Here is a 12,007-nt window from a genome sequence, read left to right as displayed (position 1 = left end):
CCTCGAGCATGAATACAATATCACCCATGGATGGTCTTTCACTCGGGTCGGGTGCTGTGCAAAGGAGACCTACTTTGATCCCAAGTAAAAATTCTTCCCACTCGGATGATTCAGGGTCTAGTTCGAGCAAACCCGGGTCGATTAGCTCGGATATTTGACCTGTTTGCAACTGTTTCTTGACCCATTTTACAATATCTTCATCTTGCTCAAACATAATGGGTTTTTTCCCTGTCAATATCTCTAACAAAACAATCCCAAAACTGAACACATCCCCTTCTCTTGATACATGACCTGTTAACAACACTTCTGGAGCAACATATCCAAGTGTTCCGATTGGCAGTGTTGATGTTGAGGCTTCGATTGGCGTTGCAATTGTCAATCTGTCTAGACCAAATTCTGATAAATGTGCTTCAAAATCAGCATCAAATAACACATTTTGAGGCTTGATATCACCATGAACCATATCTAAGGAGTGCAAGAATGTGATCCCACGAGCAATCCCAAGCGCGATTAAGTGCCTCATTGGCCAATTCAGGACATGCCCATCATGGTGTGATGCTTCTTGAAGAAGAGTGGCCAAGTTTCCATTAGGCATGTAGTCATAAACTAGGAGTCTTATGTCAGGTGGACCGGCATAATACCCTCTCAACACGGTGATGTTCCGGTGCTTCACTTTCCCGAGCATCTCAGCCTCCTTCTTGAAGCCTCTATCATCAAGGAAACCATCAGGTAATCGCCGGATTGCAAGAACCATTCCATCAGCAAAGGAGGCCTTGAACACCATCCCATACTTTCCTCTGCTTAGAACATTTTCTTCATCAAACTGCCTTGTTGCTTCTAAGGCCTCTGCCAATGTAATCTTACTAGTGAACATGACAAGTTTTGGGACACCATTTTCGCTGCTGCTTCTACTTCTTTCGGCTCCAGAGCTTTTTCTCGGTGGGCTAGGTTTCTTCTCTCCCCCGGCTGCCTTACCTTTGAGCTTCTCACGCCAACGTAGGAGGCTAATGATGTAACCACAACAGCATAATGCTAGGAAAAGAAGCCCAGCAAGTGCAACACCAATAATCAACATCAACTTCCTCATTTTTTCTCCGCCTCAAATACGAGCATTCCTTCTTCAATGGATACCCACACAGCTTTCCATTGTCTGCAAACACTGAAGGATCACTGAAATCAGAACCTAGAGTTTTTGGGATTTCACCTTCGAAATGATTCGAGGATAAATTTAGGTTTTGCAAGCTTGATATATGGGTTAGATTTTCTGGGATGGAGCCACTCAAATTGTTTGATGAAAGATCAAGCATTCTAAGGTGTAGCAATTTTGACAATGAGCCTGGAATAGGCCCTGAAAAATGGTTAAAATCCAAGACCAACTTTAGCAAATCAGAGCATTTGGAAATATCTTTTGGTATATTACCATCCAAATTATTATGACCCAAATCAAGCTCCTCCAAATGAGATAACCTTGACAAAGAATTTGGAATATTGCCCACCAAACGATTCCTTGCAAGTTCAAGTACTTGTAACTCTGAACAATTGCCAAGCTCAGGTGGAATTTCACCCGAGACTCGATTATTTGATAGAGAGAGGACATTCAGGGACCGAGGAAGCCAAAAGTCGCCGGTATGTCACCAGATAAAGAATTGGAGCTAAGATTCAAGTACCTCAAACCAACTAAACTACTAAAACCCTCAATAATATCCCCATGTAAATCATTCTCCTGCAATGCAACAGCCTCCAAATTGGGCAACCCAAACAGTTCAGCAGGAAAATTCCCAGATAATCTCTGTTTGCTCAAATCTAGAACTCTTAGCCTCATCAAACTCCCAATGCTACTCGGAATCGAACCCGAAAACCCACAATGACTCAAATTCAACACCGCTAAACTCTTCAAATCACCAACTTCTACTGGAACATGCCCAGAAAAATTGTTAAAACTGAGGTTCAAAGTGGTCAAATTAGTGAGTTGAAGCACCTCATTTGGGACCACTCCAGTCAATTCATTTTCACTCAAATTCAACACTTCCAAACTCTGAATACTCCCGACATCAAAGTCAATCAAACCCAAAATCTGTTTCTTCCTAATGACAAAACCCTCAAATTACTCAAATTCTGAAAAATTTCTGGAATTTTCCCAGAAATTTGATTCCCTTCAAGATCAAGAACCCTCAACATACTACATTGTCCTATTTCCTTAGGAACTTGACCTTTCAATGAATTATTAGCCACCCTAAACTCTCTTAAATTCATCAAATTTCCAAAATTTGCAAAAAGTGAACCAGTGAAGAGGTTTCCAGAAAGATCTAAAACCCTCAACGTTGGAATATCCGCCACCCAATCCGGAAACTCGCCAACAATGCGGTTCCCGTGAAGGTCTAAGACCTCCAATCCACTCCTAAATGTGCACCCATTTGGCGGCTTAGCGATTCCCGTGAGGGCATTGAACCCTAAGAAAACGAATCGAAGCGACCGAGGGTTGGACACATTACAAAACACAGAGGCAGGGACTACACCAGAGAGTTTATTAGAGGTAAGAGAAAGTACCTCCAACTCCGGCATTGCACCAATCGTCGCCGGAATATTACCGGAGATGAAATTATCCTCGGCAGAAATATGAACAAGCGATGTACAATTCAGTATCGCCGAAGGAAGAGTACCCACTAAAAGATTCGAATCCAACCACAAGTATTGCAGCCGTTTAAGCGCGCCAATGCTGGCGGGTATCTCGCCGGAGAACCTATTCGACGAGAGGTTAATCAGCGTCAGCTGCAAGCTCTCCGAGAAATTCGCCGGAACCAACCCGGAGAAATTGTTGTACGAGAGGTCGAGTACCCGGAGACTGGGTGAGATTCCGCCGGAGATTCTACCCGACAGGTCGTTACCGGCGAGATTAACGATCTGAAGATTACTAAGAGAGAGAATCCCCGGTGGAACATCGCCGGAAAGGGAATTATTATGAAGGTAAAGAGCACGAATAAGAGAAAGTTCGGTAAAAGAGCGAGGAATAGACCCATGAAAGTGGTTAGAGTGGAGGCTTAACCGCCGCAACTGCCGTAACTTTCCAAGCTCCGGCGAAAGTACGCCGGTGAGCTGAAGCCGTGGAAGGCGGAGCTGATCAACTCTGCTAAAGTAACAGCCGACGCCACGCCAGTCACAAGGGGCTAATGGCGTGGACGCATCCCAGCCGTCTAATACGCCAAGTGGGTCATTTAGATTGCGCTTGAAGGCTAGTAGTGAGTCAACCTCCGTCACTGTAGCACCGAAAAAAATGGTAGCAAAACCAAAGGTAAGAGTGAGGGAGACAAGAAAAATAGCCGTTGCCATAAAAAATGAAGCATAAAAGAAAATGGTGGGATGAAAATGCAACGAATGAATTATAGTATTATGGAATTATAGAAGGAGAATAATAATTGATGGTTTTTCATTTCATAGTTGTTGTTATTGTTGATGGTGTTTTTTTGTGGGTTTTGGGGAATGCGAAGTTGGGAAAATGGAGCGTATGTTGCTTTTTAGTAGAGTAGAAGTGGACTGTCAAATTTCTGGCTGTTTTTTTTAATCGTACATGTATTTTTTTTTTTATTAACTATTCACTGTTCATTTGTTTATTTCTTCCCAAAAATTATGTAAGAAGCAATAAATAAATAAATAAATTATTAGTATGAGGAATACCGAATACTAGATCAGTAGATGTATGCCATATTGGCATATCAAGGGATACTAAGGATGGAAATTCTTGATTTTTTGTGTTCGTTATTGTATGGATAGGTTTGGCAAAATTGACTCGTATTTTGTTGATTGTTTAGTCCAAATTTGTTTGAAAATTGGGTTTTTGCTTGTATTAATGTTAATGAGACCTAGAAATTAGCTAAAATGGTCCAAAAGTAAGGATGATTAATGTGGAGAATTGATTGAAAGACTTTTTTTTTTTTTTTTTTTTTAACAATTGATTGAAAGACTTATTGGTCAAATTTCACTTAAACCAATTTTAAAAACCAACCTAGAATCCTACCCATCTAAGTTCCAAACTACTAGTAATTACTCTTTTAATTTGGCAACAACCTTCTTTAATCTGGAGTATGAGATTGTCAAACAATTTGGTCCTTGTAGCTATTGTGTGGTAGCCGGTAGGTGCTATGACTTGATGAGCTATACATTAGGATTTAGGAGTATTATTAACTCTTTTAAGCGTAGTGATATGGTCTGATACATTTCATTTGGTTACATCTAGGGATTCAAGACATAATTTTTATTTTACAAAAAAAGTAAAAAAAAATTGACCATTATGTAATTTAAGAAACATACTTAACAAAAATTAAAATTAGAAAATAAACTTAAAAGTTATACAAACTTCTTATGATTAAGTAAAATGCGTAAAATGTCATCTTAAAGTTAAAAAAAAAAAAAGGGTTTGGAAACACATTTTGATAAGTTAATTTACCTAGCAAGACACTGAGCATCAACATTCATGGGGCTTCCCATAGTTTCTCTCTCCTCACCTCATTAGTGTACATCACTTTCCACTAACCTTATCACATAACCTTCTCACTTTACAATTCCATACCTATATTCATTAACCTCTTCATTTACTTTCTCTCTCCTATTTTTCCATACTTCACCACCTTTTCTTTCTCCTACTTTCCATACCCCCACCAAGTATTTTGGTATCCAAGTGTGCAAATTGGGTCTACTTGAATTTTTGGGAGGCTTCCCATCAAATTAAACCCTCACCCCCCCCCCCCCCCCCCCCCCCCCCACCAAAAAAAAAAAAAAAAAAAAAAAATTATCAAATGGGAATAGAGTAACATTGGTGGGAAGGTCCCCATTTTCATTTTTTGGCAAATGGGGAGCCTATTTTTCCACCAATGTAGATGTTCTAAGGCCATATTTAGTAAATGACTTTTTGGTTAGCTTTTAGTTTTTCTATTGGTCAAACAGCCAAAAAAAGTGTTTGGTAATTGGTTTTTCGGTTAGCGAAAAAGCTAGCTTTTAAGCCAAAATGAAAAAGCTGCTATGAGTAGCTTTTTTTGTCGGCTTTTGGCTTATTGACCCACAAATTATCTAATAAACGGTAACCGCCAACAACTAAATTTACCTAACACTTTTATGAACAACCAGCTTAAACAGCCAATTTCAAAAGCTACTCCGTATTATAAACAGCCAAACATTCCAACTGATCGAACAAGCTAAGTGATCCAGCCAACGGTCATTTGCCAAACAAGGCCTAAGGCTACCAACTTATGAAAAGAAATTGTGATTAAGTTGCTTAAGCATCTCTATTAGCTTGATTATAACAAGTTGAAGTCTTTTTCGTTCTATCACATCCCAACATTTCTCCCTATATTATGGCAAAGATATTTGAATTGAATGAGTTCTTTTTTAAAACATACAAAAGCATGTCTGCATTTGAGTGTTATCAGGTCTTTGAATTAATGTAAAAGGTCACCCAATTCTTCAACTGTAAAGCTAATAAATACATATCAATCGAGGCATCTAGCTAACATTAATCTTCAAACTAGCATTAATCTTCAAAATGAGTTAGACCAAAGTTCCCATTATTCAACTCTCTTTTAAATTTATTTAGTTACCTATATAATATATTGATCAATCAAAGTAAATTTTAAAAATTTCGTGCATTAATCAGAATTTGAAGTTATAAATTCCTCTCTAAAAGCTTAAATTTTAGATGCATTAATTTTGAATTTATACATACACTTTAACCTTTTTGTCACAGTCAACCACGAGAAAAAAGAAAGGCAAAGAACATAGATATATAAAACCAACAAGTCGTGACTTGGACATAGTGCAGTTAGTTGAAGCACCATCAAAAACCAACATATCTTCGACATCTACTATAACCCCCCTCCCCAAATTGTACATCAAAATGAATTGGAAAAAAGATGGAATCTTTATTGAAACAAATTAACATGTTAGAAAAACTAATCCTTGATAATCCAATTTATTGGAATCAATAACTAATTGTTGTATATTCCAACAAAATAACGAAACCAATTAATTGAATTAGTGTCAAGAACTCAAGATCGAGTCATATACATTAGAAATTGTGAAATACAAAAATAAGAACAATTTCATAAATTGCACCTCGTATTATTATCTACACATAGTTATAATACTCCTTCTATTCGTTTTTATTGATTATTATGCTTTGACCACTTTTGTATCTTAAAAAAACTTACACGTAAAATAGGAATGGAGGGAGTATTCTCTATCAACCTCTATCCATTGCAAGAAATTATAACACTCTTTAGAGGTCTTTGTCTTTGATAGTATCACCTGAAAGTTAAGGTATAGGTAGGTGTAGTGAATTGTCAATGGATTATTGGATTAAGCATAATTAATGATGTTAAATTTCTAGGCATTGGAGCATGTTACACTATATGGTGGTCCAAAGAAGGATGCTTTTATGGGAGCATTGTGGGTAAGTTTAGCCAAAAGTGAATCATAAAGTTATTCTATGTAGCTCTTATATAAAAGTTGTTATTTTTCTTTCTTTTTCTTGGATTCTAGCTTAAGAGTAACCAATAGAAAAATGTGTTGCTTTAAGATCTAAGAATTGGAGACCACTTTAGAAAATCCTCAAAGCATATGAAAACTAATGTGAATTATCATTTTGTCAAATTTTTAAGTCATGCTTTAATTTATTTCTTAGGTTTCATCACGTGGAGTACCATGTTTTGTCCATGAATAATTGATTTCAGTTGATAATTAGTTACATAACAAATCTTGGAGATTCAACAGTTCTTTGACAATACTTTTCAAACAATCTCAATCTTGATACATAGAAAATTTAAAGTAGTTACGTTGTAATATATTTAATCGCAAATTTATGATATTATTTCATATGCAATGGACAGTAAAGTTGTGATGGATTGACGATATTTTTCTAGTGATACATCAATGAGTTGATCATGGTGGTTTAATTTGTTATGTAAATTAAAGTACGTCCCAATGACTCATTTATTGTTGTTTAATTTGTTATAGGATTGACTATGTCATGATTTTATTTAGTACTATTTTCCCAATTAATTTTTATTGAATAATGATCTTCAACCTCTTTTAATATAGCTAAAGAATAAAAACCTCTCAAATTCAGCAATTTGTCTCATTAATTGGATCGTATGATGTATGATGGAGCTTATTTTTGTTGTTGGGGTATTCATTCTTTGTTAATTTTTTTTTGCTCCAAAGTAATGTAAATAGGGTAGGTGATGGATTATTTATTTATGTTCAATAATGCTTTAGATTTGATTAATAAATCATGATGATTACCCTTGTGGAAATAATAGGGTCTTTATGCACCCAAAAAAAAAAAAAAAGAAAGGAAGTCAGATCATGATGTACAATCCTTAATAGTTGACATGATGAATTTTCATGAATATGTACTTCGTACTAATTATATTTCGTATATCAGTACGAAGTTTTATGTTAGGCCAACATTATAGCATTCTAAGGTTGTACATTCAATTATTTATCGTGGTGTTTTCATACAAGTACTTTGATCGATAACCATTTTACTATGTAATCCATTTATCCACAAATAAAATTCAAGTACGACATTTTTTTGCTTAGATATGTTAAACTTGTTGATAATTATATACATCAGCATGTACATCTTTCGTCGAGCAACTTTTTAACATATGTTGCTAATATGTTACCATCAATGAACCATGGAGTTTACATTTTCTATCGGCTGCTTCTTTATGAACATGTAATCTTAATAATATTATATGAAATGAGACTCCTGAATGAATAATAACGGTGATGATTTTAATGATGGGTGTAAGAAGCTTAATGATGAAATCAATCTATTTTATTATCAATTATCATTTATCTAAATAATTTCAACTGAACTTTAATCTTTTATCAAGTATTCAGCCGCTTCATAGTATTTAACAATGCAAATGCATATGATTGTTATGTATTGCATCAACTTTTCTACTAGTGTGATTGGATATTATATTTGTATGAATAACATAATTTTTTTTTAAAAGAGATAACCTTTTTTGTACGTTTTACGTTTTTTAGGGCATATGGCCTTGCCCTTAGCTTGGTAGTTGATTAGTTTTCCATAATTTTTTTTTTCATTTATTGTTTATTTATTTGTACTAATCCACAGCCTTCCATCATTAGCCAATGGTGCAAATAATTTTCTAGAAATGAGCTTAATTAAGAAAAATGATCATCTAAACTACTAACATCAATGTTGTCTTGAAACAAGCACCAAAAGAATTGAAATTGACAAATTAAAGCACATTTTTTTTTAAATCGACAAATCAAAGAACATAGATCTAACTTTAACTTAATAACTTATAAATTTCTAAAGGATAATATTAGGAACTTGATTATGATATCTATATAGATTTTGAAATGCTTTTTTCTACCATTATTGGATCGGCTCGGCCTCTATAAACTTTGACATGCTTTGAACATCATTGATGCGCTTATTAACTTGATTTTCATTTATATCTGAACATAATTAACTTAATTAATTTAGTACTCCATAACCCTTGAACTAATCTTATTAAACCTTATTTTTCTTAAAATTAAGTAAAAATAATTAATGAGACCTAATTAAGTCTCAACTTTAATCATGTACGCATTTTGTATTGTGTTAGGATCTTACGTTAAACTATAAACAAATGATCTCAACAGCTAAAACCACATTGATTGTAAATAAAAATTTACTGGGATCTAAAAAAAAAAGTAGCCCTATTCTATTGCCCATTATCTGAACCCTCTCATCTAATTGTAGAGGGAGAATTGCGTGATTGGCAAGTTACAAAAAAATCCTTAATATTCCCTATTGCTTGTGCACAAGGGAATTGAATAATATACATACGAAATGGTTGTAGATTATTATTATGGTAGTACATGTATGTATTTATTTTTGGATGATATTAAAAGAAATCATGACTTTTTCAACTTGACCATATTTAAGAGAAGGCATATATATATGTAGCTTAAATGTGAGATGTAATAATGTTAGCATATAAAGATATACCACATCAATAACTTCTGCACTACATATATGAATGTATATGGCTGCGTTCGTTAGTTCATCACGTACATGGTGTGCACATTTACTATACATGCATGTACGTCGCCGTCTTTGATCCTGTAGTTTTTTTTTTATAGTAGCAAAATACTTATTGCTGGTTTGGACGACGATATCCTATGTTGTTGGAAACTAGAACAAATAGAAGGTAAAATTAACAGCTATTAATAATATTCTTAATAATAGTTATTCATTAATGTTTTGGTTGTCTAGCTATTGTATAATTTTTTGAATATGTTAGCACACATTGTTTGCATAAAGTGCTACATTATAAATAGCTGTTACGAAATTTACCTGAATAATGAGGAGAATCATAGTCAAAGATAGAGTAACATAGTCCGTATCACAAGATATCATCGGAAACTCGAGGAGATTATATCATGTAAAAACAACGTCGCATATGGATATGGGAAGAGTCAAAATTAAGACCTCTAATCTCTCTCAAAAAGTCAAAATTTACTATTATGCAACAACTTGGTCAACATCAAGGCCTATTTGCCTTTGTGAGGAAGATCATATCAAGAATTATGATTCTTAATAATATTCACCGCGTTTTCTGTGTGGCTAGCTGACACACACTATAATACTAAACGGGTAATTCCTAATCAAGTAATTCCTGACCGACTGAGTAACCATTGACTAACCGAGTAACCCCTAATCAAGTAACCCTCGACGGAGTAACCGTTGACTGACCGAATAATCCTAAATAAGAAAACTCCAACCACACGATGTGGCCAGTTACATATGAAACTTTGTGCTTAATATTATCTTCTAGTATATAAACTTGCATTGCCATCTGGTCCAATATCCCCAAATAAATCACCATAATACATACCAAAATATACTCATAATAAACTTCCAAAAAATTGATGAATTATTAAACAAGAAACCGAGATAATGTATGTAATTACGGAATATCAAGATACTGCATGATGAACAATAAAAGCAGCTTCCATATTTAAGCCAAAAAATACAATAAAATAAGAATGTGGCTTGTACGAAATATTATACTCGTAAGAAAAATGATGTATATATTCCTCTCTTTAGGCTACATAAAAGCAGCTTTCATATTTAAGTAAAAAATATTACATTGAGTCATTGATGTATGTGTGGTTTTATCATACTCTGTACATTTTTTAAATTAATTCCAATTTAGAAATAATAATTAAGTGTTACATATATCATTAATTACTCTATATATAGACTAGTCCGTAGTTGTATAAGTATTTAACCAAAACTAAAACCCTAATCTTTCCACCCAACAAACATGTCATCATCAACCATGTCCGATTCTCAAAACTCAGAGTCAAAAATTGTTAAAGATGATGAAAAGCAGCCGGAAGATCCAAAAACTCAAAAGAAAAAGTTCTTTTGATGCCCTGCTAGATATAAAATTAAGCGAGGACGACAACGATAACGATGACAATCTTGACGACGACGAGACGGACTGCGGGCTTTGCTTGTTAATCAAAGCAGGCGGGTGCAAGAAAGAAGCGACTCCTTATTTCAATTGTATAAAAGCGGCCAAAAGTGAGGAAGATGTAGAAAAGTGCATGGAGTTTGAAGAGAATTTGTGCAATTGCATGCTAACTAAACCAGCTTATTACGTACCTCTTGTTAAAGCACTCCATGCTATGGCAATGCGTAATATTTGAAATTTTAAGTAGTCTTATTTACCTGAAGTAATACTCCTTTCGTCACTTTTTTTTTTTATTTTTACACGTGAAATCTTTTTGTGAGAGAAAAATTGACAAAATATTAAAAAATCATGAAGAAGTGATCAAGGAATATTCTTTTTTTTTTTATTATTATTATTTTTTATTTTCTTTTAACTAATAATGAGATCCTTGTTTTATTTTTAATTTAAGTAGAGGTTAATTCGGACAGAATTCTTAGCCCCGTTTGGGTATTTGAACGACGGAGTCATATTAAAACATTATTTGTCTAAATAATATTTATGAATTTCTTTTCTTGTCTTTGATAAGTTATTATTAATTCCAATTATATTGGCACACTTTCATGTCAGAAGAACATAAACCGTTGCTAGAAGTTTGAAACTAAATTTATTATATGAATTTAGTGTGATACTGTGATGTATTATTCTATTAGTATTATTTTTTGCATAATTAGAGTCAAGTATTAATTAATTGTTTTACAGTACCATAAATTATTAACTTCAACAAACTATTACTTGTACGATAAAATTTATGATCAATGATATTATATTGTTAATACAGTAAACCATAGATGTACAACACGTAATTAACTCGAAATCCTGGTCATAGGCCAGAATATGAATTGCTTGGTCTAATGCAAAGTCTACAATACAATTAGAGAAGATTACTTGGTCTAATCACTCCCTTTGTTTCATTACGAGTATTTCGACTTTCACGCTAATCAATGCACGATTTTAACATATATATGAAGCTAAGCTTGTCATATACTTTGACTAGCCTTAGACATAACTCACCAAAGCCCACATGAGTTGTAGTCTCAGCACTCAGGTGGCCTTATAAATACAGGCATGTTGTTGGCAAGAGTTGTACAGTTTGTATGAACCAAGCTGCTTCAAAACACATGTATGTAAATTGTGTAGCCCAAGCCCATTTGATTGGCACAATGCAACCAAGTTGGTTCTGTGCATTTGCAGCACTTGTCGCCAATTGTCGGCCCAGAAATACTGTAAGGTGCAGCTCTTAATAATCCACGCATCATTCAATAGGTTATGGTCCACTTGGTTTATTTTACCATAGCTCAGAGTCTCAGACCAAGTACCCACCAAGTGTTCCTCATTTAACTATCTTGCTTAGTTGTATTGAGTGGGTAGCTAGATTTGTACGCAGTTTAGTAATTAGTATATGAAATAGAGAGTATTAAACAAGGGCAATTTGTTTATTAGGATGGATAAAAATGGGGCAATTTTTAGGACTA

The 12,007-nt window shown here is 34.4% G+C and overlaps 1 pseudogene; it reads right to left on the bottom strand.

The window, feature by feature from the left end:
• Window positions 1-7: 7 nt before the first annotated feature.
• On the bottom strand, window positions 8-3,327 carry LOC110712282 (annotated as a pseudogene).
• Window positions 3,328-12,007: the final 8,680 nt, after the last annotated feature.

The sequence above is a fragment of the Chenopodium quinoa genome, unplaced genomic scaffold (genome assembly GCF_001683475.1).
Source record: "Chenopodium quinoa cultivar QQ74 unplaced genomic scaffold, ASM168347v1, whole genome shotgun sequence".
Classification (NCBI taxonomy): domain Eukaryota; kingdom Viridiplantae; phylum Streptophyta; class Magnoliopsida; order Caryophyllales; family Amaranthaceae; genus Chenopodium; species Chenopodium quinoa.
This window is presented reverse-complemented; position numbering and strand designations above follow the sequence as displayed.